This window comes from Adiantum capillus-veneris, chromosome 25, assembly GCF_014529385.1.
Source record: "Adiantum capillus-veneris isolate H3 chromosome 25, ASM1452938v2, whole genome shotgun sequence".
NCBI classification, from domain to species: domain Eukaryota; kingdom Viridiplantae; phylum Streptophyta; class Polypodiopsida; order Polypodiales; family Pteridaceae; genus Adiantum; species Adiantum capillus-veneris.
In genome coordinates this window covers 83,206,871-83,230,628 of record NC_140955.1, presented here as the reverse complement: position 1 = coordinate 83,230,628, position 23,758 = coordinate 83,206,871, and positions in this window count along the sequence as shown.

Here is a 23,758-nt window from a genome sequence, read left to right as displayed (position 1 = left end):
TTGCCGAAAAACAAATCCGTGCTTGGACTCTTGAATGTTTGAAATCTCCAAGTCGCTTTTAGTCGTTGTCCAAACGGATCTTCTACCTTGTAAAAGGTGTATGTACTTTAATTCTTGGTAAATTTTTTGAATTTACAGAAAAATCAATTGAATTGCTTTACTTTGGACGCCTCGATAGTGATGTATGCTCTTGATGGTTTTTTTTCTTGAGTCTCGTGTTGAACCTTGAAGGGGATGTCCAAGAGAGTAGGGAGGGGGGGGGGGGGAGCATGGGCACTTGATCAAGTGCCCAAGGCGTTTGGCCTTAGGGTGTTAATGTGAAAATAAAGCTCTATAAACGACTATGGCGACATGTCGCTTTGTGTGTGTGTGTGTGTGTGTGTGTGTGTGTGTGTGTGTGTGTGTGTGTGAGAGAGAGAGAGAGAGAGAGAGAGAGAGAGAGAGAACTAGCGCTCTGTGTATAGCTTCTCGGTGCTCACGCTTATGGCGCATTTTGTTCCCTTGCACAACGTGAACTGTTAACCCTCACCGCTCACGGACACCCCATCACCTACGACGGACATGCATTATGTATTTGGTAGAATCAGGTACCGGGCTTGTCGGACCAATAGGAAAAGGGTAAGAGTGATCGCCGATGAGAGGCGCACTCTAACTGGGACATTCAAGGGATTAGTTGGCTAAGCATGGGCGCCCAAGTGTGAATGGGGTGAGCTCATATAAAAGCCAACTAAACCTAAAATTCACTCATTCTCTCATTTGTGCAATAGAAGAGTGCTCTTGCTCCATCTCCATCTCCATCTTCTTCTTCTTCACCTCCTCGTGTGTGTGTGTGTATGTGAGAGAGAGAGAGAGAGAGAGGGAGAGTGTGTGTGCGATCGAGCATTACGAAGGCACGACGGCGGTGAAGCGGTTGAGCGTGACGTAGTGACGTCTCCTTCTTCTTCACGGTGAGAAATCCTCCACGGCAGGAGCATAGAGCGGTGAGTGACACACCATTGCCCTCTTTTGAGCTTACTAGTTAAGCTAGTTGTGTGCTTGAAGCCGTCTATGGCTCGCACACAGTGTTAGGCAAGGCCCTTGCTTCGACAGTGCGGCAAGGATTTTCTCCATCTTCTTCTTCTTCACCTCCTCGTGTGTGTGTGTATGTGAGAGAGAGAGAGAGAGAGGGAGAGTGTGTGTGCGATCGAGCATTACGATGAAGAGGAAAATTTACACGACTACACGGATGGCACTTTGTGCTTCTCCTATGAGTTGTTTGTAGTAGGAAAGAAGAGGAAGAGGAAGAGGAATGATTTGTTTTTCTGCAAGTTGTTAATTTCTGTATTGTCTGCAAGTTCTATGATTTCTGCATAATGTTGTGTTTTCTGTTTGCACACAGTCTTTGCACAATTAGTAGTCGTTAGCTTGTTTGCAGTGAATGAATAAGTAGGAAGGCAGTTAGCAATTTCTGCTTGCACACAGTCTGTACACAGTTTTTTGTCAAGGTTTGCCTGCACACAGTCTTTGCACAGTAAGGTAGTGAGAGAGGAAGTAGGTGGACAGTTAGCTCACTGTCAGTAAGCAGTTAACAGATTAGTTAGTAGATTAGTTAGTGGTTAGCAGCACTGTTAGTAAGTAGATAAGGTAGTGAGCTGTCTGTGAGCTGTGAGCTGTTGACTGGGAGGTTAGGTAGGTGACAATGTGTGTGGCCAAGAAAGGGTCACCAAAACCGCGCGGGGTCGTCGCCCCAAAAAATAATAATAATAAATAAATAAATAAAAATTTAAAAAAATAAAGAAAATTTAAAAAAAAAGTTTTTTTTAAAAAACCGAAAATATTTAAGCGTGAATGACTGGGGGGCTACACTAAAATTTTGATCGGGATCGATTCCCCAAGCCCAAGCCCAAGCCCAGGCCTCAGCCCTCAGTCTAATGATAAATACTAGACTCACTCTTATATATATACCCTACCCCCTCAAGAGGGAATGAGAGCATGTGGGGCAAGTCCTCCACTCTCCTCCCTTCTCTTCCCACTTGCACCCTTAGACTTTTTAATTTGGGCCTAGTTCCCTACTAGAAATTGACGGTTTTAGGGATTCCGAGGGCATAAAGTGACCAAACGGAGGGCTGTAAAGCACGGCACGTCCCTCTGACCGAGACGCTCGTTTTGAGCTATCATACGTTCTATTCTATAACTGGGTCAGAAAAAAAGGGACCAAAAAATCAAAAAATAAATAAATAAGAAAAGACTTGGGTTGCAAAACACCCAAAATTACTAGGTGAGCAGCCTTCACGGGCCCTCACTGACACTTCTAGGGGATCCAAGTCATATAAACCTACGCTCTGGACGAGTGTTAGAGCACGAGCATATTGGTAGTGCCTCCATTTACGCGGGCACCCATTATTCCTCCACCCTAGGTTCTGGACCTTCGGCCGGGACTCATCGGCCGGGACTCAAGGTAGCGCGACCCAAGATCCTCATATCGCGTCTAGTGATTCTTCCTCTGACTACGAAGTCATGGAGGGGTATCCTACACCAAACCCTGATAGTTCAAGTCAAGACATGCATGCCATGGGCCCACGGCCCGGGTCCAGCGTGTTTAGCCGCTTAAAAGAGACCCTTAGTAGAGCTACTCGCTCTGAACATGCGGTTAATGAAATAAATGAAGGGAGTGGGGAAGTAAATTCATCATTCATGCCTAAAATAGACCCTATGCTTCTTGAGAGTGTGCATGTGAATGTTCCATCCACTGCACCTTCTGATCCTTTAGGACTATCTCCCTCTGAGGTTCTACTACCCGATGGTAGGAGTCTTGCCGAAGTACAAGAGATTGAACGCTATATGCAAGCAACAAGGGAGAGGGAAATTGAGAACCTACGAAGGCTAGAACAAAGTCGAACCCTGAAAGCAAAGGCTCCTATGACAACAATCATGCCAGCCGAGCAACCGAGTGCTCCCAAGGTAGCAGTCACGGAGGGGCAAGCGATGGGGAGCAATAATGCTTCCACCTTGAGGGAAACCTCCAGCACGCCAGGCCTAGATGGGATATTCCTAAACGAAAATTGGGAGTATGACCTACAAGCAGAAGCTTTAACTGATCGGTACACAGGACACACCTATCATGTGGGTTGGTTAGATGTTATACAATCCACATCGGGTGCTACTAGCATAGATGAGCAACAGCAGAAAGTCTGTGATGTCCTCCATAGGATTGTCGAGTTAGAAAGACAGAACACAGGGATCAACATGCCTTCAACAGGCCTAATGAGATTCTTGGATATGGGAAAGGCCAACCAACCAACCCTATCACAAATGGAGACTCCCTCAGTGAGCCCCATTGATCCTCCATATGTTGTTTCGCCAGGAGCCTCAGTACAATCTGAGCCCACAAGTGGCAGCTTTACCTTCCCAGATCTAGCTCATCTTTCTCTTAATGACACTACGGCTACCATGCATATCCCAGTGGTGAGCATGACAAGAAGTACACCATGGAGTTCATTTGTTAACACTGCGCCGATGCCTAGTAGCACAGTGCCCCCAACTATACCTACATGTATGTATCAATCATGTGCACCTGTCGTACCTCAGCCTCATGTAGCTCCTACACCTCCGATTATTCCAAGAGCTTACAATCCACAATGGAATTATCCAAGCTCTTATACAAGTGGATCCATGCCATTTAATAATAACATGCCATATCAGGCACCCCCTATGCCTAGGGCCATGCCTGTAAACTTTGGACCACCGTCTGGTACACCACCATACGAAATTTGGGACCCAAGAGCCGCGCGTATGCCAAGGCCAAGGCCAACTCCCATCTCACATGTGGTTCCAGGAGCACATACACCCATTATACCTGCTCAAATAGGAGATTTGGCAGCATTTGCTCAAACTATCGGTCGCTCTATTGCGGAAAACATGCGTAGTGCACCTGATAGAGAACCTAGGAGCAAGGCAGTTCAAGTAGCTAAGCTCACACAGAAATTCAGTGGAGACGGAGATGCTAGAAAGCATATGGAAGTCTTTGAACATGTGTGCGATTCCTTGGAAGAGCACAATGAGCTACATAAGTGTAAGGCTTTGAGTTTGACCCTAAGCGGAAAGGCTGGAGATTGGTATAGAACCTTAAGAGTAGAAGAGAAAACGATCTACTCTACTCTTAGGAGACTGTTCTTAAAAGAATACATACGAGAGGGAGTACTTTGGGGTGTAGCCTCTCAGCTCCAGAAAGCCCAACAAGAAGAAGGTGAATCCGTGAGAGACTTCATTAGTCGCCTAAAGAATTTGAATTCTCGATGCAATCCAAACGAGCGATTCAACAACAACCAATTGCTCGATAGATTCATTAGGGGACTACGACATGAAAGTATCTATAATGGCCTAGTCATTAGAGGTATCACTACTTGGGAAGCAGTCACCATGAATGCAATCCAATTGGAGGATAATTTAATGATTGCAGGAGAAAGAGTGTCTGCCGAGCCGAAGTCAAGTAGCTCGCAAGCATCAGGGCATGAGCCAATGAAGATAAAGCCAATCGTAAAAGAGCAAACGATATCTGAGATGACTTTGGCAGATCTCACCAAGGCCATCCAAGAAAGCCTTAGGGGTAATCGTGCTCCACAAAACACTCATATGTATCCAAGAAGAAAGCAACAATGGTGCTCAATTTGCTTGGGCCCACATACTACGAGTGAATGCCCTAATTTCAGAGTAAAGTTTAACGGGACTTGTAACGCGTGTGGTAGGTATGGCCATCAAGAGAAGGATTTCCTAATGCTTAAACGCATCATGGAAAATAGACCGCCTATAGCTTGGGCAGACTCACCTCGAGTTCCTACATTGATGCCTACCCCACCCATGGAGCAACAGTTGCCATTACAGCACATGGTCCCTAGAACCCAAAATGTGGTCCAAACCACACCGTTGCCACCTCCAGTGCTAGGACCGCAACCCCCTCATCCAAGAGTTACACCTATGAACCAAATAGGTTGCGAGTCATCTAGTACTTATGTAGATTGCGAAGGGGACATAGACCCTAGTATCACCTATGGAGTCGACATGCTTGAGGAGTGTCCCATGTACTATATGGAAGACCATTGGGGACAAATCAAACCAGTATATCAAGCTACTGCGCTAGCAGCAAGAGGCCAAAACATTAATAGTTTTGCCAGGAGACCACCTCTTCAGTGCTACGAATGTGGTGGACCACATCGAGTAGCTGAGTGCCCCATTAGAATACAAAAGAATGCCGCACTAATGCAAACAAGTCAAGGGAGTGCATTGGCAATGCCAATACTCACTTGTAATCGTTGTGGCATAGATCATTTGATCGCACAGTGTCCTAACAATCCAAACGCACCGAAAATCACAGCATTGAACATAATAGAGATTGTTGATGGGACACCACCAACTATAAACATAGCACCCGTGAATGCACTCACACGGTCGATGCTCCAAAAGCAAAATTACATCCTCGAAGAGAGAGATGCTGCATCCATTGGCCAAGCGAGAAAGAAGAAAACACGAAGAAAGAAATCCCTTAATTCTTCTAGCTCAAAACCTAGTTCAAAGACTAACATAGGGACAGGAGAGGATCCCGTGTATATGAATGACCCTGAGGATGACTCAAATTCGATAGAGACCACGGAGACCAAAACTATTACTACAAAGGAAAAAGCCAGTGAGGAGGATCACGAGAGGGAATTACGACGAACACCAAAAGAGTATTCAAAGTTAAACCACCCAGTTGCGAACCCCCAAGATAAGCCACGAGAGACAAAAAATGAGGATTGCAAGAGAAAGATTGGAACCTATCCAAACCCAACAGTGGAAATTGAACGAGTCCAACAACTGAGGGGTTTGGTGGAAGAAACTCAACGAACATTAGAACCTAAACCCAAACATATCCAGATGTCGGACACAGTGTTTCCCACACAAGTTCAACCTCACAAGAACTACAAGCCATTAGCTATACCCAGTATCATTCGGGAAGAGAGTGAGGGTAGGACATCTGAAAGTGGACACACACCTTTCCTACTAGAGAGAATGTTTGGTGAGGGAATGCCCGACCCCCTTGAGGAAGTGGAGATTCCAACTTCACCATTCTCTTGTCAGGGTCCTACGTCCCACAAGATGCCATTAAATGTTGCCAAATTGATGGATTTCATGTCTTCAGAAGTTAGAACCACCATCATGTCCAAACTATATAAAGACCCCGAGCTAGTCTCAGCTCTTCGAGCCTTCCTCAATGGAGAATTACAGGCCGGATTACCACAGTTTGCACATATGAACAAACCTGACTTGGTAATGAATGATGAGGAACATTTAGCACCACCATCTGACCTAGCGGGACATGAATCTGTAATTGAAGTACCCGTTAACAAGTTGGGGCAATACTTTGAAGGTGATGAATCTAATGCTACTCTGCCAATCACTACTAAAGGATTAACTGTAAAGGGAGTCCTTGACGGTGGTGTGGGAGTCAGCATGGTGGCAAAGAGTTGTTGGGAGTCTATGGGGCGACCTCACCTTGAAGCCACAAGTGTAGTGGTAAAAATGGCTAATGGATCTATTGTTACGCCTATTGGAATGCTTAAGGATCTTAGGATCAAGGTCTTGGGACACAAGGTAAGGCAGACTTTCATTGTTATGGATTTTTCCAAGCATCCTATGTCATTTGAGATGATCTTAGGGCGTCCATTCATGAGGGAAGCAAAAATGGTGCATGACTGGTCCAAAAACCACGTCTACTTACAGTTCCAAGACTCTGTCATTCAAGTTGATCTTTTAAGTGGTCGAACGCATCCTCTAGGAAATAAATTCATCATTGATAATCGATCAGACACAACAATTCACTCAGCTCCATTACAGTATTGTTACACATGTAACGAAGACACGGATATTGGGGAGAACTCTCCTTATATGGATATCCTACCCGGAATGGCTGAGTCAGACAATGTCGATTGGGTACACCTAGCGGCAACTATAGATACATGGGGAGCTAGAGGAACAACCTGGGTAACACCAGATGGGGAAGAGATACCCCACATTGCACCAGTAAACATGTTAGGTGTAGCGCATGTAACATCCGATGATAAGAAAGAGGCACACCTACCTGAGAGTGAAACCGATGATTCCTCAAAGGCTTCAGGCCAATACACATCAGAAACGGAATCTCAGGGAGAAATGGATTCAGAACCTGAGGAAACATCGAGTGAGCCAAGTATAGAAACTGAACACTCAAGGTCTAGTACGACCATCTATGGTAATTTATATGAGAGTGAAGAAGATACAAGCGAAGACCTATCAAGCGAGTCGAGTTCAAACATTTACCAAAATCAAAACCTTAACAAGAAACAAAGGTCATATAAGAGACGACGATATCGAGCAAATGTGAGAGCTAGGATAAACAAGGAAAGATCTACTGCAGAATGGCTTAGCTATCTAGGGGCATGTGATGCTCATCGAAAGCTAGTAGACAATTGGGGTGAACATCTCCAGAGTGTCATGTGGTGCAGCCCGCGACCCATTGACCTCGCTCAATTGGAGGTTACAGAGCCGAAATTGAGTCGAACTATAAGAAGACGTCAAAACCGAGAGTTAGCACAACAACAAAAGGAGGCAGAACTAAAAGAAAGGTCTCCGTCAGGACAAGAGCCTGCTAACTTACATACGGCTCCTGAACATTTTAAATCTTATACCACGGGGGAGCGAAAGGTTGTGTATGCCAAAGCCCAACGAATACCTACCAATGGAAGCAGTGGAGTCTATGATGGTCCAGCAGTAGTTCAAGAGATAGAATTAGCAGAACCAGGTGAGGAGTCTAAACCAGTCTTTATTGCTCAAGACCTTACCGAAACTGAAGAGGCTGTACTTAAGGAGCTCCTCAAGGAATACAAGGATATCTTTGCTTGGACATATCATTACATGAAGGGCGTTCCACCTTCTGTGGTGCAACATACAATTCACATGATCAACACTGCTAAACCCGTCCAGTAACGACCCTATCCAATGAATCCTAAGTACGCCAAAATTGTACAAGAGGAGATTGAAAAACTTATCCAATGTGGATTCATATACCCTATTGAGCACTCAGAATGGGTTTCTCCAATAGTCATTGTGCCAAAAAAGAATGGGAAACTAAGAGTGTGCGTGGACCTCAAGAAAGTTAATGCAGCCACTAGGAGAGATCATTATCCCTTGCCATATTCAGAACATGTTCTTGAAAGAGTTGCGGGCAAGGAAGCTTATAGCTTTTTAGATGGGTACTCTGGTTACAATCAAATCACAATTGCATTAGAGGACCAAGCTAAAACTACTTTTATCACAGAGTTTGGAGTGTTTGCATTTCGTGTTATGGCTTTTGGCTTAACAAATGCCCCTGCTACATTCCAAAGATTAATAAACACTGCGTTTAAAGAATTTATAAGAGAGTTTTGTGAAGCTTTCCTAGACGACCTTTGTGTTTATTCTTCTTGGGAGAAGCATTTGTTATATCTACAAAAAATATTTGAAAGGTGCAGATTTTATCGCATCTCATTGAACCCTTTCAAATGCCAATTTTGGGTTAAGCATGGAGTCATTCTAGGGCATATAGTGTCCAAGAACGGGATATCCACATATGAGAGTAAGATTAAATCCATTGCCGATTTGCCACCACCTACGAACTATAAAGGAGTTCAAAGATTTATGGGCCATGTTGGTTATTATCGAAGGTTTATTTTAAACTTTGCCGAGATAGCGCATCCATTGTACAAGCTTCTTATCGAGTTTCACTGGACGGAAGAATGTCATCAATCTTATGAGTTATTAAAGAAGGCCCTAACAAGTGCTCCAATCCTGCGAACACCTGAGTGGAATGTACCTTTTCATGTGCATATTGATGCATCAAATTTTGCTATTGGGTGTGTTCTAACTCAACCAGGAGAACATAAATTGGACTACCCTATTAGCTTTGCAAGTCGCCAATTAAATGATGCCGAGATGAACTACACTACTACAGAGCGCCATGATTTACGCGAAATTTTGCTATTACCTTCTTGCTACCAAGTTTGTGTTTTATGTTGATCATCAAGCATTGCTATATTTGGTAAACAAGCCGTGTTCCACAGGTCGAATTACACGATGGTTGTTAATTCTTCTTGAGTTTAACTTCACCGTTGTTGTGAGGCCTGGGAGGAAACATGTCATGGCAGATCATTTATCTCGTATCCCTAATGGCGAAGCTCCTACGGGGGTTGATGATGAATTGCCTGATACTCCTTTGTTCATTGTTGAGACAATGCCTGAATGGAGTGAAAAGATTGTTAACTTCTTAGTTAATGGTTTTCCACCCAAAGAACTACGAAAAGATATAGCTCAAAAATTAATCAAGGAATGCGAACCCTATTGCTTACTGGCTGGAACTCTCTATAAGAGAGGAAAAGATGATGTTCTTAGACGCTGTGCCCGCGAGGATGAGTATTTATATATTCTACAAGAGGCACACATGGGCGTAGCTGGTGGTCACTTTTCAGGAAACTTGACTGCCCGAAAGATCTTACAGTCAGGCTATTGGTGACCCACTCTGTTTAAGGATGCATCACTTTTTGCAAAGGGATGTGATGAATGCCAACGCTTCAAGAAGCCACAACGAAGTGATAGGATGCCTCTACATCCCATCAAGGTAACCCAACCATTTGAAAAGTGGGGCTTAGACTTTGTAGGACCGATTAGTCCGGCTGCACGTAACACGCAATCACGATATATCATTGTGGCTACCGACTATGTAACCAAATGGGCTGAAGCAAAAGCAACACGAAAGGCGGATGCAAAAACAACAGCTAAGTTCCTCTTTGAGAACATTATCACACGTTTTGGATGCCCCTTTGAACTTGTGAGTGACAATGGAACTCATTTTATAAATGAAGTAATAAAAGAACTCACATCAAACTTCATGATATCACACCACAAGTCTACACCCTATTATCCCCAAGCAAATGGCCAAGCTGAGAGTACCAACAAAACTCTCATCTCCATTTTGACAAAGACAGTCGAGGCTCATCGCACTGATTGGCACCTAAAGCTTACATCAGCTTTATGGGCTTATCGTACTGCGTATAAAGTTGCTATTAATTGCACACCGTTTAAGATGGTGTATGGCCAAGAAGAAGTTATGCCATGGGAGTTTGTCATTCCTAGTCTTCGAGTAGCTTCTCAAGAGGTTGGGATGGTAACCCCTTAGTGGAGCGATTATATATCCTGGAAAGGCTAGATGAAGAGAGGCAATTAGCTGTGCGAAATGCTCTAGTGGAGAAGGATAGGAGAAAGAAGTGGTTTGATAGCCATTTAAAGGATAAAGACATCAAGGTTGGTGATAAAGTTCTTATGTACGGGGTACATAATGAAAAGAAGAAATTGAAATACGCTGGTAAGGGACCATATCGAGTGTGTGAAATTACCCCGCAAGGTACCATTCGTGTGGAGACTCTAGATGGAGTTGAAACCATTGGATTCCTTAATGGGAGTAAATTCAAAAGATATTATGATCCTCTAAGCCAGGAAGAGTTGCAAGCCATCCATCAAAAGAAGGCTGCCAAGGAACAAGCAGAGCTTAAAAAAATCCAAGCAAGAGTTGAGGCTCGAGAACGACAACAACGTCTTAGACGCCAACGAGAGGCTAATCTGGGAATCACGCAAGCATTTTTCGAGGACACAGATGACGACTCATTAGAATCTAAGCCACCCCTACGATACCCAATTGAGCTAAATAGCCCCTATGGGAAAGTACTATACAATGCCTTATTAGATACGGGAGCTAAACACAATTTGTTATCTTATGGAGTTTGGTGTCAATTAGGGAAACCGACCCTATCCCCAAGTACGATGCAAGTCAAGGGCATTAATAAAAAGAAAACTGTTATTCTTGGAGTCCTTCAGACCCCTGTTGTCTATGACAATGGAAGCATAGTGCAAAGGTTTCTAGTCATGCCCGCGGGAGCTATGGAAGGAAACGTAAACCTGGGACGCACGTGGATGTTGGCAACCAAATACACTATTGATTGGGATACTGGTAGTGTCACGACGCGACCACCGACTCTTACCCTTATCATTCAAGAAAAGTCACCTACGTTGCAAACTCTAGCAAAGTTGAAGGATAGCCAACATTCACAAGCCAAGGTGGTTAACTCGTCTTTGTCGGCTGCCCATGAATCTAGCACTTCAACACTTGTAGTTGCAGCAAGCAGTAATATTGCAAGTACTCAACCTGCACGACCTAAGAGTACATATCAATGGGTCCCCAAGGCCTTACTTCCAACTACCTCAACTCTCCCATCCATTCCAAGAAAAAATTTCCAGGGAAAACCAAGAGCGCACCGTAGGAGAGTCAAGACCAAATCACGATGGATTCCAAAACAACTATTAGAAGCCCAAGGCTACTATGATGGAAATGGGTACCTAAACGTAAAATGTGTCCTTCCCTATCGACAACAAACCCATATGAGGCAAACAGTGTAACGCTAAAGCCAATGGCAGACCGTGGGAAGGGAAAGATCACAGAATGCTACACACCTAGTCCAGAGCTAGTTTGGGCTCCAAGGCAAAACCAATTTATTCCACCTAGCTCAGGAAGGGGGGAGTTCCATGAAGCTTCTAGCTCCTCATGTAATACATCCATAGAGGTAAAAGCTTCTACATAGCCTCCATCTATAGTAGTGGACCTCCATGAAGCTACAAAAGAATCCACACCTCCCAGTGTTCAAGAATCACCTGATGAACCACTTCAAGTTCGATCCTGGGAGAGTACCTTACCACCCTTGCAACTTGACGAGGCACCTAGGGTAATAGAAAACTACTGGCAAAAATCCTCACCTATTACCAACTGGAACAATTGGTTTCAAAGGGTGACGACATCATTTCAAACGGTATGATCTACCCAAGGAAGGGGGGAGTGTTTGTGGACATCCATCATTCACTTGCTTCCCTCTCAACCTTTCTCCCTGACCTCTCAATCTCCGATCTTAGGGAATGTATATATAAAGCCTTATACTCACAAAAACAAGATAAAAAAGTAAAGAGCAAGAGTCATAACACAAATCATAAAAACAAATTATGCACAAGAACACGACCCTTATAATATTTGCACTCTAACCATCATCTATTTGCGTGTACAGATATGGCTAGTACGCTAGAGTCATCCACTCCTGCCTTGGGTGAGAGGTACCCTCATTACTTTTCACAAATATTTCACATGGTCTTTCCAGTGCTTGCATGTGAATGGGATTTGATAGGTACGCTAGCATGTGAATGGGATTTGATAGGTACGCTAGCATGTGAGAGGAATTTTGAGGAGTTAGAATGGCTGATACGTCTCTTGACCACGTCTGATCCATACTTAGTAGAGAGCGTTTCTCCCATTGCACAAGCCTACCCTTTTGACCAAGATGACTATAGGCGTCTAGTGACCTTCTTAGTAAACATGGGCACCTATGATGAAGAGGAAAATTTACACGACTACACGGATGGCACATATGGTCTCATGGATGATGACTTTGTTTATCTCGACGACGAAGATAGGGGTTTAGCCTTAGGGTTTCCCCCCAACCTCTACAATATCCTATTCCCTTGACTCTCTAGGGGGAGTGCAAATAATTAGGTTAGGGTTACTTATGTTTTTTGTTGTGTTCAATAAGTGTTGGTACCTTTTTCCACTAATGTGCCTCCTGGAGGTATTCCTTTTGTTTCCTAGTGTGTACAGGAGCGTGTTGCTATTGGTAGGATTTGGACCTTCATGGAATCTTTATCTCGACTCACTCTTCAAATCAAGCGCGACCATCGACACAAACAGGTGTTTCTTGTCCATTAGCATTGCCCCTTATCTTTTTTGCATCTATGATTGTCAGCTTTAATTGTGATTGGTAGCCTAATATTCACCGCATTTGCTTAGTATCAAACATTTAATTCAATGTAATTTTTTGTCATAATCACTTGTCTAGGTTTAAAAATCAAGCAATCCGACAAACTAGTTTGACCAAGTTAGGTGTTAGAAATCTTCTCTTAATACCATGGGGAATGCCTTCCTAATAATTAATGGTTACTTAGGTTCTTAATCCGATTTAGGCAGCATTGTGTGAAATGTACTAGGGCTTTTTAGTGGGCTTGACCCTATTGACCTTTAGCTTAAGTATTATAAAGGGAGTTTACTAGTGTGATGAGCCTGGGGAGGTGTATCAGTGTTATATGACCCCCCAAAGTTACAAAATTAAAATGCTGAAAATGAACAAACAAAAAATCAAAGTGCCACACTGTAAAATCTTAAGCTGGAAGAGAAATCTCAGCTTGATTTGGTACTTCACTCACATGTATTGCCTATGGTACTAGAGCCCTAGAGGTTCCCAGTATGGGCGCTTTTACTTGAAAAGCAAAAAACCCAAGGCATACAAAATAAGCACACACATCAAAATTGAATCACTGTGAACAGACTTTGGGGGGTCAAAGAAAAAGTAATCAGTCAGGCGATGATTTCATGAGAAATTCCTTTTATCGTAGCTTAACTACAAGGTCTTCTAGATAGCGCCTCTGGTCAGCCCTCGAACATGAATACTTGGCTCTCGCGATTAAACAACTTAATTGACCACAGAAAATTAAGAAGCTTACCCATGGTATTAATATTCGATCTCTAGTGCCTTTCGACCGTCAAATTAGCGACCCCAGACTTGTTTAATTTTTTACCTTTACATCTGTTTATGCATTTGATTACATTGCAATTTAATGTTCATTGCTGACAAATTGTTTGAAATTCTTTTACCAATCAATTTGTCTACCTAAAACTGCATATGCTTTTTAATCACTTATGAGAATGCAATTACTGTGCCAATGTTGTTTGATTTTGTAGTGACTGAAGAAGGATAAGGACATTCATCTCAAATGCTCTTCCACCTTGACGAACGAGCTTCAACTCAATAGCTTCCGAGGACGGAATCTACATCAGGAAGGGGGGCATGTTAACCCTCACGGCTCACGGACACCCCATCACCTACGACGGACGTGTGTTATGTGTTTGGTAGAGTCAGGTACTGGGCTTGTCGGACCAATAGGAAAAGGGTAAGAGTGATCGCCGATGAGAGGTGCACTCTAACTGGGACATTCAAGGGATTAGTTGGGTAAGCATGGGCGCCCAAGTGTGAATGGGGTGAGCTCATATAAAAGCCAACTAAACCTAAAATTCACTCATTCTCTCATTTGTGCAATAGAAGAGTGTTCTTGCTCCATCTCCATCTCCATCTTCTTCTTCTTCACCTCCTCGTGTGTGTGTGTGTATGTGTGAGAGAGAGAGAGGGAGAGTGTGTGTGCGATCGAGCATTACGAAGGCACGACGGCGGTGAAGCGGTTGAGCGCGACGTAGCGACGTCTCCTTCTTCTTCGCGGCGAGGAATCCTCCACGGCAGGAGCATAGAGCGGTGAGTGACACACCATTGCCCTCTTTTGAGATTACTAGTTAAGCTAGTTGTGTGCTTGGAGCCGACTATGGCTTGCACACAGTGTTAGGCAAGGCCCTTGCTTCGACAGTGCGGCAAGGAGCGCACATGAACCCACCAAGCTCCTTTGCACCCGTTTTGGTACCAGTGGACCCGAGCCTCCTCCCTCTCAAGCGGCTCTTCACACGGCCAATCTCGCTTCAAGCTCCCCGCCTCGCAAGAGCCCTTCTCCACGCCTTTGTTTTCTCCACATCTACCACATGCAACATGCACATGCACATGCAAAGGCTCCCTTTCTAAAAATAGGTCCACGACCTCCAAAGCTTTGATATCAGTATGAAGACCAAGGGGTTGCCGTGAGAATATATTTGCCCAACCACCCTTTAGATAGCCTCTTGGCCCTGCGTATTAGTATTTCCCCTGTCCACACTTAGGTAGCTGGCCCTTGGCTTGGGTCCGTGACCCCCCTAGGATTGCCCTTGGCCTTACATTGATGACTAAAGACATTTGTGTAACCTGTCTTCAATCGTTGATTGCGTGTTTTATTTATCTAGTAGTCTTCACGTGCTCCAAGGATGACATGCATGACTATATTTCCAATCATGGAACAACCGTTTGCTGGAAATAACAAGGCAGCTCCATTCCATCATGAGTATCAAACACCTCAAGAAAAACTATAGAGCTGCTACAAGTATTCCAGAAAGAGTTAAGCTTATGCGTGACTCTACATTATGTTCCCACTAGGTATGAATCTTGCCATGGGTATCAATTGGCCATGATCAATCCTCCTCTAATAGTACACGACAATCTTATTACAAACTCCATATAGAATCCTACGCATGTCTCACATTGAGCATTATGAAGCGCATATTGCGCACAATCCCACACATAGCTCTCAACAAAAGCTTTCATGTGTGGTCAATAAAAGTACCTACTTACCGAGGCCAAAGTTTCATATATGTAAAGGTGTCTTGCACTACATGTACTAGCATATTCAAAGTAAATTGCACAATGGGTAGCCAAATCTATAAGGCACACACACTTTTCCTTGCTTGAAATTAAGAACATCAATGATCTCCTTAATGATGAATAAGGGAATTGACTTCTTAGGCTCTGAATAAGAGGTCCAATAAGATGCTTTACTCTTTGGTCATAGATCAACTCAAGTGGAACAATCGTGTAGTTACTAGCATCATTAGAAAGTTCCTACACATATTTCTTTCTTGGTCAACTACCACTGTTGGATTGGCATGCAGATTATTATGCGTACACAAAGTGACATCTACTTCCAAGAATTTAGAAGCTTTGAGGCTTGTGAGCTTGAATATGCTATCAACCTAGCAGCGAAGGCTGCACTCCTAACCTTGCTAGTTGATTGAGCACAATTAGGGAATCTTGAATTTAGATAATCTTCTTAGCTTAGCTAGTACTAGAGTAGTTGTTTTAACCTTAGTCATAATAACTAACTAATTGATAAACTCACCCATAAGCCCAAAACTCTTGATTAATTAATTTCATCAAAGTGCAATTTATTTGTCCTTAATGGCAGTCTAGCATTTCATAAATCTTGCATTTACTCATTTCCACATGTACTTTACATTCCTCTTATGATTTATTGCCATATAATTCCGCTTGCATAAAACAGTGACTTTGCCTTGCAGATTAAAATCCAGATGCTCTACAACATGGACCAAACGGGCTTTCTCTTACTAGCTTCCGAGGGCGGAATCTACATCAGGAAGGGGGGCATGTTACCACCAAGCGATCACCACCACTAAGCGACCACCTTTTATGTAGCCATGGGCCGGGCTTGTCGGACCCGCTAGTAGTGTATGATGTTATTGGCCGGGCTTGTCAGTTAGGTAAGAATGGTTAAGAGTGATCACCGATGAGAGGTGCACTCTAAAACTGGAACCTATAATTTCTGGGTAAGATTGGCTAAGTGTGGATGCCCAAATGTGAACGGGCAAGCGCATATAAAAGTCAATCTAAACCTAAAATACCTCATTCTCTCATGTGTGCAATGCAAGAAGAGTGCTCTTGCTCCATCTTCTTCTTCGTCTCCCTTGTGTACTAGTGTGTTTGTGTGCTTGAGAGAGAGAGAGAGAGAGAGAGAGAGAGAGAGAGAGAGAGAGAGATTGAGCATTGTGGCGACACGACGGCGGCAAGGCGGTTGAGCGCGGCGCAACAACGGCTCCTTCTTCTTCGCGGCGAGGAATCCTCCACGATAGCTAGCGTAGAGCGGTGAGTGACACACCATCGTCATCTTTGAGCTTACTAGTTTAGGCTAGTTGCATGCTTGGAGCCATTTGTGGCTTGCACACAGTGTTAGGCAAGGCCCTTGCTTCGATACGTGCGACAGACACCCACAGCTTCACACATGAAAAGATTGGGTATTGCGTGAGCGATTGGATAAATTCTTAATCCCAAAGCTTGAGTACATGCTCATGAAGTTCAACCCTAAGGGGATGGTGGAGTTTCTATTATCGCTGATTAACAAGTAAGGCTCTTTACATTATGTTTGTTGCACTTGAATTTCAAATTGATGCTGAATTTTTACCAAAAAAATTAGGGTCACATATGAGTCCATGTGCCTCACACCACTAACCACAACATCTTCATGATGCAAAAGTTGGCACTTTTGCAAACCCACACTCCTTGTTGGACAAGGTCAATGAGGAGGGCAGGGCAAAAGCTGAGACAGTGCTTTGTGGCATGGCAATGAACCATTCAAGATGGCTTAGACTATTAATGTCTTTGCTAGTATAGCTACTGTGAAAGGTGAGTGTAAGTTATAGTACATGTGCATTGGATGACTTGACTATATTTTAATATCTTTGTGTTGTGTACTATAGGAGGAATTTGATGCAATATATTGACAAAAAATGCAAAATTTTCTTGCTAAGGAAAGTAAAGAGTACCTTCCAAGAGAAGCGGAGTACAAAGCAAACTATGACGTGGCTCTAAGGGACATAGAACTTCTTTGTCTGAAAGGGGGTAGTTGTCATCGCCAATCCAAAGAATGACATGGACTTCTTTTGAAAGTGTATTCAATTTTTGGCTCGGGGAGAGAAGGGATGCAAAATGACCCCCTTCAGAGTGTCTCAGATTGTAGGAAATGTTTTTTGGTGGACATATTGTCCAAGAGCAAGGTTTCTATGACCAAGGTATCTATTCCAACACAAGAGAAGGTTTCCATGACAAAGGTATCTATTCCAACACAAGAGAAGCCATTCTCAGAAAGGCTAAGAATGTATGTTTACTTGTGGCAACTGGAAAGATGGGTATAGTAACATTAGAGGATGGGATCATATACATGAGTGCAATGTTGCTAATGCTTGAAGTGCAAGGGTGTATTGAGCTTGGCGGAGAAGATGCAGGTTGAGAACTCAACGGTGAAGAACCTCCATGTATGTGCTACACCCAATTATGAACTATCTCTTGGAGAGACAATGCAAGCTTTTTTACAAGACCACTTTGACAAAGCATTTGAGCGATGGAAGACAACCATACAAGCCACATACAATGGAGAGGACTAGCCGCACTTTGCATGCACAATGTGATGCTTAGTATACAAGTATTTAACTATCAAGTTTTATTGTTGTGTATGATTTATATTGTATGTTTTGGTCAATGGAGTCTATATTGTAATTTGTAAATGGTGGTTGGATGCCCTCAAGAAAGGTTTGCATAGTCTAAACCCTAAGCATCAATGTATGGGTGGAGTCTAAGAGAGAGTGAAGGGGATCGGGGAGCACCACAGACGGAGAGTGAGAGAGAGAGAGAAGAAGACACACACACGATGTGGGTGGAGAGACTGAAAGTGGCAGCTCCCCCTATACAGTATACTCACTATAAGTATAGGGTAACAGTGGGTGGGCGCCCATGACCTGGGCGACCGGTCAAGGCACATAGGCCTTAACCCCAACAACCTCCCACTTAAAGGCCAATGTGCCTTTAAGCAAAATCTACTAGTGTACAACTAATAGAAGGTGAGATATTCTCTCAACCTATGCCCACTGACTCTCGATGAGCTAGTGCATCCGGCTCTACTGATAGACAAACATCCTGCTGCAGAAGCCACACAGAGCTAGCTCCAAGATCTGCAAATAGTCTATAAGAGCTCATGCACTCCTGCAAGTATCGGTCCAATACCTGCAAACCTCCCCTATGCTCTATGCCGAGATCAGTCATCGAACAACTAATCAACCCTGCTGCAAATGCTCCCATTGCAGCTACTATGTCGGGCCTCGAGATCAGCATCTCGTACATGAGGACACCGAACGTTGATGCAACCCTGGCAACCTCTGCCACCTCCAACTCAGAACTCAACTCATGGAAATCCTGTCCCCTATCATAGAGACCATGGCACTCTGACTCCGAGCTCTGGAGTGACTCCTCGTGCCCACCACATATCACATGTGTACCAAGAGTATCCATCTGTCCTGAATCTGCATCAAGCTCTGGCATAAGCATATCAAGAAATGACTCCACAATAGCCGACATCTCAACATCCATGTGAGTCATCTATGTCATCACCTCTGATGACTCATCCTGCTGTGACTCACTAGAGCTGTCCCGCTCTACATGTGCATCCGTAGACGCAACCTGCACAACAAGGTCACTGCTCTGCACTCCATGCAAAGCATCCTGCAACCCACAAGCAAAAGAGACTCGCCTGCTCTCTCGCTCTCTACCTGGCTGCATGATCACAGAGACAACACCGTCTCTCCCGTGATCCACATGCAATGGGTAACGTGTACCACTCCTGGCACCTCTCGCAATCACTAGTGAACCCAAATGCATCACAAAATCTCGCTCTCGTAGCGAAATCTGACATCCACAATCTCTAAGCTGACCAATCGAGATCAAACTCACTGTCAAATCTGGTACATAGCGCACATGTCGTAACAAGTAAGATGCACCACTCGGTAATGACAGTCTCACATCTCCTGCACTTGCTATTGCATGCACCGATCCATCGGTCAAACGTACACTGCCAAGCATCCCGCTAGAATAGCTACAAAACCATGCACGATGCGGCGTGACATGAAACATAGCATCTGCGTCTAGCAACCACTGCGAAGGGAGTGCACTATCCACATGTATAGCATCTCCTGCATAGCTCGAGGTAAAAGTGACATCCCCGTCACTAGTATACTTCGACACTACATCTGCCTCAACTGTCAAAGCAACTGAGTCCATGGCATCACTACATACATCTCTGAGACTGCCATGTCTCCTACGATGTCGCATACGACGAAAACAACGCCGTCTAACGTGTCCAGAATGACCACAATACCAACATATCACCTGTCGGCATACTCGTGAATGTACATGTCTCACACGAGTCCTTGATGACTCAGATCTATCATACATATCATGTAATCTGCGCCAAAGTGCTCTCGAAGTAGGCTCATACATAACAAGAGCATATACAGATTCCGCAAGGTGCAAAGAGAGTGTAGATAGTGCCATCTCCTCTAGCTCCTGCCACTGATCGTCAGACATGTTTGAAGGTCTACATGCATCACCACTCAATGGTCGATGCAACCCTCGCTCTGTCAATGCATCAAGCATACACTCTCTCCATGCCGCAAAGTCTGACCCATCAAACACGCGCATCTGTGAGAGGTCACAATCTGATCGATCACCTGTCTCTGCCATGAGCACAAGTAGCAAGCTAGATAGCAAAACCACCTCACCAACAACACCTGGAAACTGTCTACCAATATGGCCAGAAACACAATGTAAAACCTGTGAGACACACTCCAAAATAGAGCTCCCGCAATGTTAATACAAGCCTCGCCTGCTCTAGTATCACACTGCAATCTGTGAGCTAATCACCAAGCCCACACTGTGCGGTATCGATGCATACACACGCACAAATCTCCCACCTGCAGAGAACACCGCACACAAATGCTGAGTACAACCCGCAATCTCTACCTAAATTTGCCGATGCCGAAGCCGAAACCCTGTTTGCACTCTTGAAAGTGCGCGCGCGCGGACGCGATTTCGGGAATGAAACTGGCTCTCCGTTGTCGTCGTGACTGTGCACACACGCGCTCCCTCCGCACCTACGCTCTGATACCAATTGAAGGGGATCGGGGAGCACCACAGACAGAGAGTGAGAGAGAGAGAAGAAGACACACACACGATGTGGGTGGGGAGACTGAAAGTGGCAGCTCCCCCTAAACAGTATACTCACTATAAGTATAGGGTAACAGTGGGCGGGCGCCCATGACCTGGGCGACCGGTCAAGGCACATAGGCCTTAACCCCAACAGAGAGGAGAGTGGGATCTATTTTGATGAGTGGATAGACAAGTTTCATGGTGAGGATGCGTGGAGAGATTGTCCATGGTTCTTGGACTATGTCGATGGCGAGTTCCTCGAAAACAAAGCAAAAGCATACAACGGTAATTTATTTCCTTCTTATGCAGATAACATGATACTCATCGGTGTATAGTGTCCTCACTATCCTTACAACATTACACAAGAAGGTTAGGGAAAGGGCAAGAGCACAAGTATCACCATCAATTAGCCTCTCGATGCCCTTTCTACTATCATGGCCATGGGACGTCCAAGCCCAAACACAACAACTGCAGGACCATCAAGTGGAAAGAAGAGAGGTTGAGTAACCATTGAAGAATTGGAGGAGTCATGAAAAGAGTAGCAGATTGAAAGGAGTGAACGGCAAGGTGGTGGTGCATATTTTGAGCAGGGCGACTTCAAGTGATGCTCGAAATCACATAGGTCGAGTCCATCGTAGGGTTTGAGATCTAGGGGCTCGATATGTGAACTAGGTCCATTGGCATTTAGTTAAGGATCCAGTTTGCAAGCATATATACTCATCATAGCTAGCACATCTTTTTGTAGTAGATAACAAGTCTACTTAGTACTTGAGAGACATAGATGGTGGAAGTGTGTGTCCTTTTGTATGCATACATTTTGGAACATTTGAAACATAAAAGAAGAGCATTTAGATGAACAACTCAAACAAGAGAAAATATTTTCCTTTATTTTCTTTTGCAAAATTTACATAATGATTAATTTCCATACAATTCATTGTAATAATTAATCACATACATTGAATCCATCAACTCAAATTAGCTTCAACTCACATAGATATATTCTTAACAGTGATTAAATGTTCCAAAAACATATAGCTTAAACGTGAGCATTCCCATTACGTTTGCATATCCAATTTAGGCATTTACGAAGTATATTTTCTCTTTAGTTTAAAAACAGAAAATCATGTTTTAAGCTTCAAAATTAATTATAGCTGCCTTGAAACATAGCAGGATGGTAGAAAATGAATTCCAGGCATTAAACTTTCTTGGGGCTCTTACCAAATGCAATTTTGATGACATTACCATGTTCGTATATCATAGTCATCCTTGATTATAAATCATCTTAACAAAAATGGGGATATGGTGCTTGTGTGTCCTCATTTGAGAAACAACACCATTTTGCAATAGGTGGCTACTCTACTCAATATGTGAGAGACATAGTTTACTACAAGGGTGTTTCCATACATATAGCCTACACACCTTTCTATAGTAGATGGCTAGTCTACACGATGCTTGAGGGACAGGCTGTCACAAGCGTGTCTTCTTCCATGAAAATCTTTAAATAAATTAGAACTTTAATGAATACATAAGAGAAATATAGCAAAAATTTGCTTTATTAAAACTTATTTTACATCAATGTCTTGTTTTAAGTTAGCAAAAGTTATCAGTTTGTTTTTTTCTTTTGAACCAATGTATATATGTACAAGGTTCCTTACTTTAGGGTTGTAGCTTATACGCATACTTGAGGAACCTTGGTAGTTGGAAATGTCATCAAGCTACTCAAACTCATGCTATGTTTAATACGTGTCTCCATAAGAGGAAGTCATATGCTTACTTGAAAGGCATAACTTTCAGCCAAATAGATGGAAACTTCAGCTTATAAGCCAATCATTTAGCCTTTTCATAAATTAAAAACCTTTCTCATGACCTTTTGTGTGACTTTACATGAGGTTGGTGATGTATGCATTTCTCATTGTCGTGGTCCTTGCTTGTGTTTACTCGTTTACAAACCTCATTGGACATGCACAACAATCATTTGTTGAATGCAACTTAAAAGAACTTTGATGCCCTAGCAAAAGATTTTATCCTTGAAATCATATAATAAGGTGCGCATTTAGCTTTATAATATTATCTAAAAGTTCGCGTGTGCGCGCACGCACACACACACACACACATACAGACACTCGTTTGCAAAATGTCATGATCTTGAACTCAAGAGAGTTACAATGCTTTTGTTGAGAACTGGCTCTTTTATTGCAACATTTATATGCTACCATTTAGCTTTAGAAAACATCTTGAAGACTACATACATATTCATTTACCAAAAGTAGTAGCAAAGTCATCATGTTAAACTTTGAATAGTTCCAATGTGTAATCTTGCCACTTACTCTTTTGTTTCTCTAAATTGGGTCAAAGATCATACCCATACTTACTTGCATCAAAGTTTTTTCACTATGTAATACTTCAAATATTGAGAAACATAAGGATATCTCTTGTTCTCAAGTATTGCAAGTTAAAACCTTGTCATAGTAGCATTAAATGTCCACAATGGCCTTTAGCAAGAAAGACGGGCTTTAAGCACAATCTTATCTTTCATCATCCACGCAACACAAAATATTGTGTGTCAACTATAGTAGAAGCATTTGCAATATCTACCATGCTAGGTAGCCATTGAGATATGCTGCTGAAATATTTTGAATCATTGTGTAGTATGAGAAAGCATAACTTACATAGCTTTGCTTGCCCAAAATGTAAGCAACATAAAAAGTCAAATACATAATAAAAATGAGTGTATCTTATTCAGTGGAAGCAGATACCTTCCGAACAATTCTACCTTCTTTAAAAGGAAAGTAAGGCTTGAATCGTCTCCTACTATGCTTGATTTTTAATCTTCATGTATAGAGAACTTTCAACTCTTTGTGAGAATTTTGTTGATGGCATGCTCAAGTTGGTTCTTATAGTTTTCTTCTTGTATGGTTGCTGAAAAACAAAGCCGTGCTTGGACTCTTGAATGTTTGAAATCTCCAAGTCGCTTTTAGTCATTGTCCAAACGGATCTTATACCTTGTAAAAGGTGTATGTACTTCGATTCTTGATAAATTTTTTGAGTTTACGAAAAAATCAACTGAATTGCTTTACTTTGGACACCTCGACAACGCTGTATGCTCTTGATGGTTTTTTCCTTGGGTCTCGTGTTGTACCTTGAAGGGGATGTCCAAGAGAGTAGGGAGGGGGGGGGGGGGCATGAGCACC